General features: G+C 37.8%; 1 pseudogene; it reads left to right on the top strand.

Annotated features, from left to right (window-relative positions):
- The window catches only part of LOC126077127 (UDP-glucuronosyltransferase 2B31-like), a 269,121-nt pseudogene extending 257,746 nt beyond the window's left edge, over positions 1 to 11,375 (top strand).
- The last annotated feature ends 5,721 nt before the right edge of the window (positions 11,376 to 17,096 follow it).

Here is a 17,096-nt window from a genome sequence, read left to right as displayed (position 1 = left end):
TTTCGGCCCTTCTTTTTGTATGCGTGCATTTATTGATATAAATTGACCTCTGAGCACTGCTTTCTCTGTATTCCAAAAGTTCTGATAAGAAGTGTTTTCATTCTCTTTGGATTCTATGAATTTCTTTATCCCATCCTTAATGTCTTGTATAACCCAGTCTTTTTTAAGCAGGGTATTTTATTGTTCAGTTTCCAAGTGCTTGATTTCTTTACCCTGGTTTTTCTCTTATTGATTTGTGCTTTTATGGCCTTATGGTCAGAGAAGATGCTTTGTAATATTTCAATGTTTTGGATTCTGCTTATGCTTGCTATATGACCTAATATGTGGTCTATTCTAGAGAATGCTCCATGTGCACTAGAAAAGAAAGTATAATTGGCTGCTGTTGGGTGGAGTGTTCTGTACATGTCTATAAGGTTGAGATGGTTGATTGTGGTATTTAGATCTTCCGTGTCTTTATTGAGCTTCTATCTGGATGTCCTGTCCTTCACCGAAAGTGGTGTGTTTCACTTTTCAATGCTGTTAGAGTTTGTTTTATGTACCTTACAGCCCTGTCATTGGGTGCATAAATATTTAATAGGGTTTTATCCTTCTGGTATATTGTCCCTTTAATCATTGTATAGTGTCCTCCCTTATCCTTTGTGGTGGATTTAACTTTAAAGTCTATTTTGTCAGAAATTAATATTGCCACGCCTGTTCTTTTTTGATTGTTGTTTGCTTGATATATATTTTTCCATTCTTTGGGTTTTAGTTTGTTTGTGTGTCTAAGTCTAAGGCGTGTCTCTTGTAGGCAGCATATAGACGGATCATGTTTCTTTATCCAGTCTGAGACTCTCTCTCTTTATTGGTGCACTTAGGCCATTAACATTCAGCGTAATTATGCATAGGTATGAGTTTAATGCTGTCATTTTAATATCTTTTTTTTCTGTGTTCTTGACAGTTTCTTTTTCACACTTAGTTTTTTGTGCTGAGTAGTTTATCTTTGTATATTGTCTTTTCCTCTTACTCGTTGTTTTTGTTTCTCTGCTGAGTCTCTATATTTTTCTTGTATTTTATTTTTATGAGTAGGATAGATCATCTCCTGTGTAGTTTCCTTAATATTTACCCCATTTTTGTAACTTTCAGCCTAACTTTTATATCTTTATATGGCCTTGTCTTCCTCTCCATATTAAAGATCTATGACTACACTTCTTCCTTCCTCTTTATTATTTTAATTTTGTCTTCTTTTCCATAATGACATGGTTGATTTCCTCTTTTGAGCATTTTATTTTCTTGATTTAATTTGTGATTTCCCTGTCTGGGTTAACATCTGATTGTACTGTCCAGTGTTTGAGTCTTGGGCACCTGATATTAATGATTTTCTAACCAAAGTATTCCTTGTATTTTTGGTTTGATTATTACAAATTCCCTATTCTTCTGTTTATCTGGAAATGTCCTAATTTCACCTTCATTTTTGAGAGACTGTTTTGCTGGATATAAGATTCTTGGCTGTGAATTTTTTTCCTTCAATTTTTTATATGTCATCCCATCGCCTTCTTACCTGCATGGTTTCTGCCAAGTAGTCCAAGCATATTTTTATTGACAATCTTTTGCAGATGACTTTTCGTTTACCCCTCGCTGCTCTTAAAATTCTCTCTTTATCTTTGGTTTTGGGAAGTTTGATTATAATCTGTCTTGGTGACTTTCTTTTAACATCTACCTCATGTGGAGTTCGATGAGCATCTTGTATAGATATCTTCACATATTTCACGATATCAGGGAAGTTTTCTGCTGACAAACCTTCAAGAAGTTTCTCCATATATTCTGTTATTCCTTCCTGTTCTGATATTCCAATCACTCATAGTTTATTTCTATTGATACAATCCCACATGATTCTTCAGGTTTCTTCATTTTTTTTAATTCTTTTTTTCTGATTTTCTTCAAATATATTAGTGCCAAGTGCTTTACCTTCAAGTTCAGAAATTCTGCCTTCCACTTGCTTGATTCTGCTCCTCTGACTTTCTATTGAGTTGTCTCATTCTGTAATTTTATAGTTAGTCTTCTGAATTTCTGATTGCTGTCTCTCCATGGATTCTTTCACCTTATTAACTTTTTTGTTATGTTCTCGAATAACCTTTTTAATTTCTTCAACTGTTCTATCTGTGTGTTCCTTGGCTTGTTCTGCATATTACATGATGTCCTTCCTGATGTCTTGAAGAGTTCTGTATATTAGGCTTTTGAATTTTGCATCTGGTAATTCCAGGAAGGCACCTTCATCCAGAAGATCCTTTGATTCTCTCCTTTGAGAGCTTGTTGAAGCAATCATCGTCTCTTTCTTTATGTGATTTGATATTAACTGTTGTCTCTGAGCCATCCATAAGTTATTGTATTAGTTGATGTTTGCTTTCTGTATCCTAGTTTCTTGCTTTGTTTTGTTTTGATATACCCAAATGGGTTGTTTGAGTGAGCTAGCTTGATTATTTTCACCTTTGGAGCTCTGATGTCTTGTCACCAGATGGCTAGAGATGTTATCAGGTTTGTTAGCTTATGAGTTCATTCACTTTTCTTGTATGGATTCAGCTCAGGTGTTCAGGTAGCTGGTCAGCAAGTGTGTGGCACAGGCTCTGTCCTGCAGTCTTAGAGGGACAAGGGTGTTTGGTGTAGGTACCAGTATCTGGTTGAAGCTGGGGTCACGCTCTAAACAAGGCAGGGGGCTGAGAACCATCCCCCCAGCATCTCTGAGGAAAGCACTTCCTTGTTCCAAAAAGCATACAGGTGGGTGGCTTTTGCAAGTTACCTGTTTTGCTGTTTCCACAGTGTCATGTCATAGCACTTTGGGATTCAGAGTTCAGAAACCATATGCATTTATTCACACTTCTCCCTTGATCATAATGATTTTCAACAGTGAAACAACCAAATACAACTGCAATGCCTCAAAGTGAAATGTTGAGCACTATCCAACATGTAAAATAACAATACTAACAAGAAAAACAAAAATAGTAATAACAAACATGTACTGAGTGTCTACTATATGATAGAAACAGTTCTAAGTATTCTAAGACTCAATCCATTATTCTTCACAACAATCAGATGAAAGAGGCACTTATCCCATCTATTCCATTTTAACAAAGAGACAACTAAGGCATGGAGAGAACAAATAAATCGTACAAAACAGAGGCGGGGCCAAGATGGCGGACTAGGTGGACGCTACTGTGGATCCCTCTTGCAACAAAGACTCGGAAAAACAAGTGAATCGATCACATACATAACAATCTACGAACCCTGAACAACAAACACAGATTTAGAGACAGAGAACAAACAAATACGGGGAGGCAGTGATTGTTTTCAGAGCCTGAAGCCAGCATACCAGTCAGGTGACCTTCGGCGCCCGATTTGGGGCAGAGCCCAGGGGGGCAGATGGCATAAACAAGGGGCCCAGCCCTGGCCCCCGAATTCATTCCGGGAGAGGGCCCAGCCAGTTCACGTGGGTGGCGTGGCAGCACAGCCGGTGGGAGAAGTCCCTGGGAGGCAGTGACTGGTCTTGGAGCAGGCAGAGCAGCTTCCCAGGTGGGGATCCGTCCCGCTGGGATTTTGGCGGGACATGGGCACGGCATAAGCACAGGGAGCTGCTCCACCCCCCCAACTAACCCAGGAAGGGGGCCCAGCCGATCCGCGTGGGCGGCGTGGCGACGCTGCCAGTGGGGAAGTCCTGGGGGGCAGCGACTGGTCTTGGAGCTGGGAGACCGGTGTCCCATTCGGGACGCAAGATCGCGACGCAGGCACGGGGAGCTGCTCTGCTCTCCTGAGCTGACCCTGGGGGGGGGTCCCAGCCGATTCGCGGAAGCGGTGCGGCAACGCGGCTGGCGGGACTGGGAGTCGCCAGGAGGCAGTGACTGATTTTGGAGTCGGGAGTGCACCGTCCCAGTAGGGCAACCTTGACATTGGGCGTGGGGCTGGCAGCGGAGGATCTGACCATGACTCCAGCAGCCAGACCGCCCGGGGGCAATCTCCACACAGCCAGCACACATAGGCGACGTGCCCCACGGAAATCTCAGATATAATAGTCATTCCAAGCAAGACAAGCAACTCTGGCTATATTCTGATGTGCTAATCTCCTATCTCTCTGATCCCTCCCCCACCCTCCGCAGGCGGCTTCATTAACATCTGAATAGCCTGAGCCAGAGGGAGAACTCTGATAGGGATCTGACTGCATTTTTTTTTTTTAGCGGATTTTCTGGAAAAACTAGTTTCCCAGTGATGGCTCGGAGACAGCAGTCCATATCAAACCACATAAAGAAGCAGACCATGACAGCTTCTACAACCCCCCAAACAAAAGAATCAAAATCTTTCCCAAATGAAGATACAATCCTGGAATTATCAGATACAGAATATAAAAAACTAATTTACAGAAGGCTTCAAGACATCACAAACAAAATAAGGCAAACTGCAGAAAAAGCCAAGGAACACACTGATAAAACTGTTGAAGAACTCAAAAAGATTATTCAAGAACATAGTGGAAAAATTAATAAGTTGCAAGAATCCATAGAGAGACAGCATGTAGAAATCCAAAAGATTAACAATAAAATTGCAGAATTAGACAACGCAATAGGAAGTCAGAGAAGCAGACTCGAGCAATTAGAATGCAGACTGGGACATCTGGAGGACCAGGGAATCAACACCAACATAGCTGAAAAAAATCAGATAAAAGAATTAAATAAAATGAAGAAACCCTAAGAATCATGTGGGACTCTATCAAGAAGGATAACTTGCAGGTGATTGGAGTCCCAGAACAGGGAGGGGGACAGAAAACACAGAGAAAATAGTTGAAGAACTCCTGACACAAAACTTCCCTGACATCATGAAAGACGAAAGGATATCTATCCAAGATGCTTATCAAACCCCATTTAAGATTGATCCAAAAAGAAAAACACCAAGACATATTATCATCAAACTTGCCCAAACCAAAGATAAACAGAAAATTTTAAAAGCAGCCAGGGAGAAAAGAAAGGTTTCCTTCAAGGGAGAATCAATAAGAATAAGTTCAGACTACTCAGCAGAAACCATGCAGGCAAGAAGGGACTGGGACGACATATACAGAACACTGAAGGAGAAAAACTGCCAGCCAAGGATCATATATCCAACAAAACTCTCTCTGAAATATGGAGGCGAAATTAAGATATTTAAAGATAAACACAAGTTTAGAGAATTTGCAAAAACCAAACCAAAGCTACAAGAAATACTAAAGGATATTGTTTGGTCAGAGAACCAATAATATCAGATATCAGCACAACACAAGGTCACAAAACAGAACATCCTGATATCAACTCAAATAGGGAAATCACAAAAACAAACAAATTAAGATTAATTAAAAAAAAATATAATACACATAACAGGGAATCATGGAAGTCAATAGGTAAAAGATCACAATAATCAAAAAGAGGGACTAAATACAGGAGGCATTGAACTGCCAGATGGAGAGTGATACAAGGCGATATAGAACAATACAAGTTAGGTTTTTACTTAGAAAAATAGGGGTAAATAATAAGGTAATCACAAAAAGGTATAACAACTCCATAACTCAAGATAAAAGCCAAGAAAAACGTAATGACTCAACAAACATAAAGTGAAACACTATGAAAATGAGGATCTCACAATTTACTAAGAAAAATGTCTCAGCACAAAAAAGTATGTGGAAATTTGAAATTGCCAACAACACACGTGAAAAGGCATCAAAAAGACAGCACTAAAAACTTATTTATCTATAATTACGCTGAATGTAAATGGGCTAAATGCACCAATAAAGAGACAGAGAGTCGTGGACTGGATAAAGAAACACGATCCATCTATATGCTGCCTACAAGAGACACACCTTAGACTTAGAGACACAAACAAACTAAAACTCAAAGAATGGGAAAAAAATATATCAAGCAAACAATAAGCAAAAAAGAAGAGGAGTAGCAATATTAATTTCTGACAAAATAGACTTTAAACTTAAATCCACCACAAAGGATAAAGAAGGACACTACATAATGACAAAAGGGAAATTGATCAGGAAGACATAACCATATGAAATATTGATGCACCCAGTGACAGGGATGCAAGATACATAAATCAAATTTTAACAGAATTGAAAAGTAAGATAGACACCTCCACAATTATAGTAGGAGACTTCAACACACCACTTTCGGAGAAGGACAGGACATCCAGTAAGAAGCTCAATAGAGACAACGGAAGACATACTTACAACAATCAACCAACTTGGCCTCATTGACTTATACAGAACTCTCCACCCAACTGCTGCAAAGTATACTTTTTTTTCTAGTGCACATGGAACATTCTCTAGAATAGACCACATATTAGGTCATGAAACAAACCTCTGCAGAGTCCAAAACATCGAAATATTACAAAGCATCTTCTCAGACCACAAGGCCATAAAAGTGGAAATCAATAACAGAAAAACTAGGGAAAAGAAATCAAATACTTGGAAACTGAACAATACCCTCCTGAAAAAAGTCTGGGTTATAGAAGACATCAAGGAGGGAATAAGGAAATTCATAGAATGCAACGAGAATGAAAATACTTCCTATCAAAACCTCTGGGACACAGCAAAAGCAGTGCTCAGAGGCCAATTTATATCAATAAATGCACACATACAAAAAGAAGAAAGAGCCAAAATCAGAGAACTGTCCCTACAACTTGAACAAATAGAAAGTGAGAAACAAAAGAACCCATCAGGCACCAGAAGAAAAAAAATAATGAAAATTAGAGCTGAACTAAATGAATTAGAGAACAGAAAAACAATTGAAAGAATTAACAAAGCCAAAAGCTGGTTCTTTGAAAAATTAACAAAATTCATAAACCATTGGCCAGACTGACTAAAGAAACACAGGAAAGGAAACAAATTACCCGAATAAGAAACGAGATGGGCCACATCACAACAGACCCAACTGAAATTAAAAGAATCAGATTATTACGAAAAATTGTACTCTAACAAATTTGCAAACCTAGAAGAAATGGATGAATTCCTGGAAAAACACTACCTACCTAAACTAACACAATCAGAAGTAGAACAACTAAATAGACCCATAACAAAAAAAGAGATTGAAACGGTAATCCAAAAACTCCCAACAGAAAAAGCCCTGGCCCGGACGACTTTACTGCAGAGCTCTACCAAACTTTCAGAGAAGAGTTAACACCACTACTACTAAAGGTATTTCAAAGCATAGAAAATGACAGAATACTGCCTAACTCATTCTATGAAGCCACCATATCCCTGATACCAAAACCAGGTAAAGGCATCACAAAAAAAGAAAATTATAGACCTATATCCCTCATGAACATAGACGCAAAAATCCTCAACTAAATTCTAGCTAATAGAATTCAACAACACATCAAAAAAATAATTCACCATGATCAAGTGGGATTTACACCAGGTATGCAAGGCTGGTTTAATATCAGAAAAACCATTAATGTAATCCATCACATAAATAAAACAAAAGATAAAAACCACATGATCTTATCAATTGATGCAGAAAAGGCATTTGACAAAGTCCAACACCCATTTATGATAAAAACTCTTACCAAAATAGGAATTGAAGGAAAATTCCTCAACATAATAAAGGGCATCTAAGCAAAGCCAACGGCCAATATCACTCTAAATGGAGAGAACTTGAAAGCATTTCCCTTGAGAACGGGAACCAGACAAGGATGCCCTTTATCACCGCTCTTATTCAATATTGTACTTGAAGTCCTAGCCAGGGCAATTAGGCTAGACAAACAAATAAAGGGTATTCGGATTGGCAAGGAGGAAGTAAAGTTATCACTATTTGCAGATGACATGATCTTATACACAGAAAACCCTAAGAAATCCTCCAGAAAACTACTGAAACTAATAGAAGAGTTTGGCAGAGTCTCAGGTTATAAAATAAACATACAAAAATCACTTGGATTCCTCTACATCAACAAAAAGAACACCGAAGAGGAAATTACCAAATCAATACCATTCACAGTAGTCCCCAAGAAGATAAAATACTTAGGAATGAATCTTACCAAGGATGTAAAAGACCTATACAAAGAAAACTACAAAGCTCTACTACAAGAAATTCAAAAGGACATACTTAAGTGGAAAAACATACCTTGCTCATGGATAGGAAGACTTAACATAGTAAAAATGTCTATTCTACCAAAAGCCATCTATACATATAACGCACTTCCGATCCAAATTCCAATGTCATATTTTAAGGGGATAGAGAAACAAATCACCAATCTCATATGGAAGGGAAAGAAGCCCTGGATAAGCAAAGCATTACTGAAAAAGAAGAAGAAAGTCGAGGCCTCACTCTACCTAATTTCAGAACCTATTATACAGCCACAGTAGTCAAAACAGCCTGGTACTGGTACAACAACAGGCACATAGACCAATGGAACAGAATTGAGAACCCAGATAGAAATCCATCCACACATGAGCAGCTGATATTGGACAAAGGACCAATGTCAGTTAATTGGGGAAAAGATAGTCTTTTTAACAAATGGTGCTGGCATAACTGGATATCCATTTGCAAAAAAATGAAACAGGACCCATACCTCACAAGATGCACAAAAACTAACTCCAAGTAGATCAAAGACCTAAACATAAAGACTAAAACGATAAAGATCGTGGAAGAAAAAATAGGGACAACCCTAGGAGCCCTAATACAAGGCATAAACAGAATACAAAACATTACCAAAAATGATGAAGAGAAACCTGATAACTGGGAGCTTCTAAAAATCAAACACCTCTGCTCATCTAAAGACTTCACCAAAAGAGTAAAAAGACCACCTACAGACTGGGAAAGAATTTTCAGCTATGACATCTCCGACCAGCACCTGATCTCTAAAATCTACATGATTCTGTCAAAACTCAACCACAAAAAGACAAACAACCCAATCAAGAAGTGGGCAAAGGATATGAACACACACTTCACTAAAGAAGATATTCAGGCAGCCAACAGTTACAGGAGAAAATGCTCTCGATCATTAGCCATTAGAGAAATGCAAATTAAAACTACAATGAGATTCCATCTCACACCAACAAGGCTGGCATTAATCCAAAAAAGACAAAATAATAAATGTTGGAGAGGCTGCGGAGAGATTGGAACTCTTATACACTGCTGGTGGGAATGTCAAATGGTACATCCACTTTGGAAATCTATCTGGCGTTATCTTAAACAGTTAGAAATAGAACTACCACACAACCCAGAAATTCCACTCCTCGGAATATACCCTAGAGATACAAGAGCCTTCACACAAACAGATATATGCACACCCATGTTTATTGCAGCTCTGTTTACAATAGCAAAAAGCTGGAAGCAAACAAGGTGTCCATCAACGGAGGAATGGGTAAATAAATAAATTGTGGTATATTCACACAATGGAATACTACGCATCGATAAAGAACAGTGACGAATCTGTGAAACATTTCATAACATGGAGGAACCTGGAAGGCATTATGCTGAGCGAAATTAGTCAGAGGCAAAAGGACAAATATTGTATAAGACCACTATTATAAAAAAGATCTTGAGAAATAGTAAAAACTGAGAAGAACACATACATTTGTGGTTACAAAGGGGGGAGGGAGGGAGGGAGGGAGGGAGAGGGTTTTTTATTGATTAATCAGTAGATAAGAACTGCTTTGGGTGAAGGGAAAGACAACACTCAATACATGGAAGGTCAGCTCAATTGGACTGGACCAAAAGCAGTTTCTGGGATAAAATGAATGCTTCAAAGGTCAGCAGAGCAGAGGCGGGGGTCTGGGGAACATGTTTTAAGGGGACTTCTAAGTCAATTGGCAAAATAATTCTATTATGAAAACATTCTGCATCCCACTTTGAAATGTGGCATCTAGGGTCTTAAATGTTAACAAGCGGCCATCTAAGATGCATCAATTGGTCGCAACCCACCTGAAGCAAAGGAAAATGAAGAACACCAAGGTCACACGACAACTAAGAGCCCAAGAGACAGAAAGGGCCACATGAACCGGAGACCTACATCATTCTGAGACCAGAAGAACTAGTTGGTGCCGGGCCACAATGGATGACTGCCCTCACAGGGAGCACAACAGAGAACTCCTGAGGGAACAGGAAATCAGTGGGATGCAGACCCCAAATTCTCATAAAAAGACCATACTTAATGGTCTGACTGAGACTAGAGGAATCCCGGCGGCCATGCTCCCCAGACCTTCTGTTGGCACAGGACAGGAACCATCCCTGAGGACAACTCATCAGACATGAAAGGGACTGGTCAACGGGTGGGAGAGAGACACTGATGAAGAGTGAGCTAATTATATCAGGTGGACACTTGAGAGTGTGTTGGCAACTCTTGTCTGGAGGGGGGATGGGAGGATAGAGAGAGAGGGAAGCTGGCAAAATTGTCAAGAAAGGAGAGACTGAAAGGGCTGACTCAATAGGTGGAGAGCAAGTGGGAGTATGGAGTAAGATGTATGTAAACTTATATGTGACAGACTGATTGGATTTGCAAACGTTCACTTGAAGCTTAATAAAAGTTAATAAAAAAAAATTGTACAAAACAGGCAGCAAGTGAGTGTCAGAATCAAGATTCAAACCAAGACTACCCACTTGCACTCATTTAACTGCTCAAACACTGCCATAAGGTCAATACTAATTCCTGGCAAGCACTAACTCCTGATCAGCCCTGCCTGGACATGTACCTAGACCTCATGATAGACCTGCCTCCTATTTCTGCATAATGGTGATATTTTTAAACTTGTACACCTGGTCCATTAACAATTTCTTCCTGGATAATTCAAACTCTCCACTCTCACATGATGGTCTTTTGCTTTTCTTTTCTTTTCCATTTTTTGCTTTAAACTTAGCTCTTTCAAATCTCTACCCTGAAATACATGTCCTCCCCAAACTTCTGTATTTCTTTACACATTGAAATCATACATATTTAGCAAATTCTAGCCTGTAAACTAAAATCTCTAAAATCATCTCAGAGGAAAATAACATATTTTTTCTTCCAGTCTAATGTGGCACACATTTTTACCACCTGCATGAAAATTTCACTTATTTATCTTTTCTGATTTATTCTCTAAGTTGTTGCCTATTTGATTTTTCTTTAGCTATAAAGAGAATGCTATTAGGTTATCAGCCATTCGTCATGAGCAGCCTTTTAAGCCCCTGGACCAAGCCATCTGCTGTATCCAGTTTTTCATGCTCCACAAAGGAACCAAGCATCTTCGTCCAGCCACCCTCAGCCTCACCTGGTACCAGTACCATTCTTTAGATATGATTGGGTTTCTACTGGCTTGTGTGGGAATCGTCACATTTCTTGTCCTAAAATGTTGCTTATTTGGTTACCGTAAGTTTTTTAAGGCAGGAAAGAAGAAAAAGAAGGAGTAGGCCTCTTTAAGGCCTAAGACTAATAGGCATGATAAGTGAGAGCATTAGATTTAATTCAACCATTGTGGTTCAACTTGTGGAAAGATTTTCCCCCACATTTTGCAAGAGCTGAGCCTTTTCTGCATTCCTCAGAAAATTTATCCTTGATTAATTGTTAAGATGTTAGTTAATCCATTCTTCCCTAAGGAGGAATAATCTTGTGTGTTTTTTTGATGAATTCCTCCTCAATATTCCTCTTTAAATGGGCAGTTCCATTCATTAGTTGGATTATAATCATGGTATCATTTTCATTTTGTAAATCCAGAAAAAAATTCTACTTTGGTGATGTCCTATGTATAATTTCATAACTGGGACACAAACTAAAACTCACTTGAGCGTCAACTTATTGATTTGAAAAGATCAGGAAGCCTGATGTTTTCACTGTGAATTTTCAGAATTATTTTCTACATATATAATGTGCATTCATAGGAAATGCATATGTCCATCATGAATCATAAAGTATTTGTTCACGAAATTTTTTCTTTCAGAAGACCTGATTAGTTTCAACTGGCTTCCTACCTAAAATTGTTCAGTTCTGTGAAGTCTTTATTTAGAAAGTCTTAAGGTATTTTTCCCACCAGCCTTGACTATATTTGAGTTATTATTCTCCCTTTATTGAATGACCCTTTGTAGTTGGAGAGTAAGGCACAAAATAAAAGGAGAGAGTAGTTCCCGTTATTGGGAATAATAGGTGAGGACCAACAAATTTATTTCAATGCCTCTGGATTACAATGTTAAAAGACCATGTAATAAGATCTTTCAGTTTTGGCCTTAACTTGTCAATTCACATATTTAATACCTCGAATACTTAGCATACAAAAACCAGAACTCTATACAAATCTTTTGTATAGATTCTTCCCTCAACCTCATTGAAAAAGTAAATTGCAGATAGAATAAAGAGCCACGTTTTGTATGTGGAACAACTTTTACAACCTTTGCATTAGAAAGTATTTGAAATGGCAAAAAAAAGTCTCCAAACTTCTCTTTGAATATCAGTAGTCAGAGCCTTTGAATGCAGAAGAAACAAACCACAGAGGAGAAGAAAAAACATTTCTTTGTGATTTCTTCTGCCAGATAAGAGAATTTTAAACAATTGAGTGGAATAAAGTCATGTTTAGCATTTTTGATGCCTGAAAATTTTTATAAAATTCTTCTATGATAAGCTAGGGGTCCTGGATGGCACAGTTAAGCATTTGAGTACTAAGAGGTTTGTGGTTTGAAATCATCCAGAGGTGCCTTGGAGGAAATATTTGGCAATGTTTCTGAAAGATCACAGCCTTGAAAACTCTGTGCAGTACTCTGTATATCTGGGGCCTCAGTGAGTTGGATTCTACTCTATGGCAACCAGTTAGGTTTGGGCTTTGGTTTCTATATAACAAAGATATTTTCAGTAATAATAGTAAATGAAAATAATGGACAGGAAAATGAAATTAATTATAATGATAATGGTAAATGAATATTTTCTTTTATTAAACTTATCTCTTTCATTAAACTTTGAATCATGCCATTGCAAAGAAAAAAATATAAGTATCATATTACAAAAGAGAAAAAATAATGCATTAATGATTTTTCATTACATTAATGTTGGTTTCTTTTTTATTTTTCAGTGGGAGGATATCTTATGCCTGCACATTAGTCTGAGACAATAATGTAGCTCAACCTATACTACCTATGCTAAATTCCTATCTGTTTCTGCTTTCAAGAAGTAACTTGTGCACGTTTGTTAATGACTCTGCCCACATTGATTGTCTTTGCAATTCTTAGACCACATACCAAATATATCAATCTATATCTACTCATAGATGATTAAAGATTCCTTTTATCTATCTTAATTTTGACAGTTTTTTTTTTTTTTCACATAAGGCAACATACATATTGTTAGGAAAAGCCTTAAGCATGAAGGTACATTTGGCAGAAAGTCATAAAAATCCCACAATATATTAAATTCCACGAATTACAATATTTTCCACGCAGTTGTTTCCTCAGGATTCTCCCAGCAGCTTTCAAATTTCTCAGCAGTCAAAAAAATTTTAACGCAAATAAAAACTTCAGATAGTCAGCTAGAATCACAGAATGAAGGTAACGTTCATCACCTTTACCATCTCTGTGCTAGTATTGTTTATTTCAAATCTATTGTTTAAAGACAGGAATATGCAAGCATCACAGTGGTTGGAGACAGATATCAATGATTATGCCCTTAATCTTCAAAAGAATACAGGAAGCTGAGTCTGCCTATGTTGGAGACTGATAGTAAGATCAAGAGTTTTCTGAATTAATTTCCAAGTAAAATGCAATATTTATTAAAGGATATTGTCATACAAATTTGCTAATCATGAGTTTCATGTTTATTCTTCAAACCCAACAATAATCACAGTAATCATTCAATAACAATAATAAAGAGGGGAAGGAACTTGGCAGGAATATGTCATTCCAGTGCTTTCTCATGATAAAGCTTAACATTCAATAGGCTGGCAAAGAGAAATGTTTCGAGGGTCCAAATTAAACAACATAAAGCTGAATTTGGAGCTGAGACACGATAAACCCAAAACTAGCACAGCAGACAATATTTAAATTTTTCTCGTGTACTGACATCTTAACAACTTTTGTGCCTTTGGTCACAGCATTATGGTGAGGTTCAGATGAGTGAGAAGCATAGCTTCCCTTTGGAAACAAAGTGTGTGAAAGTGGGGTATATAGAGATCAAGTAATAGATTCCTGAAAAAGGTTAGCTGATAGAAGGCCCATGGGTCTACAGTCCCATCCATGGTCCCCGAACATATAATCAAAATAAAATAGATTGGCGTTCAGGTGACAATAGTAGCTAGATCAGTCGTGATCCAAGAGAGCACAATCTGTTCGTTTTATCCCATCACCACTCTGTTCGTACACTGAGCAAACCAGAGCTAGAGTGCACAATGATTTGGTGCCATCCCTATGGTGGGTGGAGCCCTGGTGGCATAGTGGTTAAGAGTTCAGCTGCTAACAAAAAGGTTGCAGTTTGAATCCACCAGCTACTCTCTAGAAGCCCTATGGAGGGGTTCTACTCTGTCTTATAGGATCACTAGGAGTTGGAATCCACAGGACAGCAGTGGGTTTTTTGTATGGTGGTATTAATTTTTCCTGTTCAAAGTATATGAAAATGTATCACATAGATTCATTTCCCAAATTCCTCATTATTAACTTGGTTGACAATCTTTTTGTATATTGTAATATTTTTATTTCTATAGGATTTAAATATTTCTCATTAAGATTGGTTATTTTATGATGTCTGTTGCTATTGTGATAAAATCTGTATAATATCCATACACCTACAAGGAAGACCAGTTAATATGACTGTTGTTCAAAGTCACATATCAAACATGAAGGCCAAATATGAACAAATTGAAGATATTTAACAACTTGTTCCATCTGAAATTGATCAAATATGTAAGCAAGATGATTTGAAAATTACTGGTGATTGGAATGCTAAAGTTGGAAAAAAAGAAGGATCATTAGTTGGAAAATATGGCTTGGGCGATAGAAACAAAGCCAAAGATCACATGATAGAATTTTGCAAGACCAACAACTTCTTCATTCCAAATACCATTTAACAGCAAAAACAGTGACTATACATGTGGACCACACCAGATGGAAAGCACAGAAATCAAACCAACTACACTGTGACAAGAGACAAAAGAAAAGCTCATATCAAGAGCCAACTGTGGAAGAGACCATGAATTGCTTACATGCAAATTCAAATTGAAGAAAATTAGAACAACTCTACAATATTCAAATTATGACCATGAGCTTAACCCACCTGAATTTAGGGACCATCTCAAGAATAGATTTGTTGTATTGAATACTAGTGACTGAGGACCAGACAAGTTGTGGGATGACATCAAGGACATTATACATGAAGAAAGTAAGAGGTCATTAAAAACGTAAGAAAGAAAGAAATACCAAAGGAATGTCAAAAGGGACTCTGAAGTTTGCTTCTGAAAGTACAGTAGCTGAAGCAAAAGGAAGAAATTATGACATAAAAGAGCTGAGCAAAGGATTTCAATAGTGGCTCGAGAAGATAAGGTAAAATATTATAATGAAACGTGCAAAGACCTGGATATAGAAACCAAATTTGAGAGAACACCTAGGCATGTCTCAAGTTGAAGGAACTGAAGAAAAAAATTAAAGCCTTGAGTTGAATACTGAAGGATTCCACAGGGAAAATATTAAATAAGGCAGGAAACATCAAAAGAAGGTAGAAGGAATACACACAGTCACGATACAAAAAAGAATTGGTCAATGTTTAACCATTTCAAGACATAGCATATGATCAAGAACCAACGGTAATTAAGGAAGAGGCCCAAGCAGGGCTGAAGGCATTGGCAAAAAACAAGGCTTCAGAAATTGATGGACTACCATTTGAGATGTTTCAAAAAACACATGCAGCACTGGAGGTGCTCACAAGTCCATGTCAAGAAATTTGAAAGACAGCTACCTGGAAAACAGGCTAGAAGAGATTCATATTTTCACCCATTTCAAAGAAACGTGATTCAACAGAGTGTTGAAACTTTAGAACAGTATCATTAACACAACACACAGGTAAAATTTTGCTGAAGGTCATTCAAAAACAGCTGTAGCAGTACATTGACAGGAAAATACCCGATTTTCAAACCACATTCAGAAGAGGACATGGAACAAGGGATATCATTCCTGATGTCAGATGGATCCTGGCTGAAAGCAGAGACTACCAGAAAAATGTTTACCTGTGTTTTATTGACTATGCAAAGGTTTTTGACTGTGTGGATCATAACAAATTAATGGCAACTTGCAAAGAATGGGAAATCCAGAACACTTAATTGTGCTCATGAGGAACCTGTACCTTGACCAGAAGGCATTCCTTCTAACAGAGCAAGATCAATATACAAAAATTGCACTGATACTTCTATACCAACAAACAGAAATTCATAAAGGGTGTTAGAAAAACAATACCATTAAGTATAATAACCCATTGCTGTCGAGTCAATTCTGACTCATAGCAACCACAAAGGACAGAGTAGAACTGCCCCATAGTGTTCCCAAGGGGTGCCTGGTGGATTCGAACTGCTGATCTTTTGGTTAGGAGTTGTAGCTATTAACCACTACACCACCAGGCTTTCCAAAATTAACTATAGCCCATAAAAGATAAAATACTTAGGAATAAATCTAACCAGGATATAAAAGACCTACACAAAGAAATCTACAAAATACTACTCCAAGAAACCAAGGCACAAACAAAAATGGAAAAACATACCATGCTCATGGACAGGAAGACACAACATTGTGAAAATGACAATACTCCCCTAAATGAAGTACAGCTCTAATGCAATCCCAATCAAATTCCAACAGCATTTTTTAATGAGATACAAAAGCTAATGACTGATTTTATATGGAAAGGGAAGACACTTCAGAGAACTAAAGCATTTTTGAAGAAGGACTAATTAAGAAGCCTCACACTACTTGGTCTCAGAAGCTACTATAGAGTCACGGTAGTCAAGAAAGCCTGGTACTGGTACAACAACATACAAATGAAAAAGAATTTAAGACCCAGGTATAAATCATTCCACCTATGGACAGCTGATCTTTGACAAAGGGTCAAAGTCCATTAATGGGGAAAAGACAATCTCTTTGACAAATGGTGCTGGCAAAACTGGGTGTCCATTTGTA

This window comes from Elephas maximus, chromosome 5 (assembly GCF_024166365.1).
Source record: "Elephas maximus indicus isolate mEleMax1 chromosome 5, mEleMax1 primary haplotype, whole genome shotgun sequence".
NCBI lineage: Eukaryota > Metazoa > Chordata > Mammalia > Proboscidea > Elephantidae > Elephas > Elephas maximus.
Note: the sequence above shows the minus strand (reverse complement) of the source record. Positions and strands in the feature narration are given on the sequence as shown.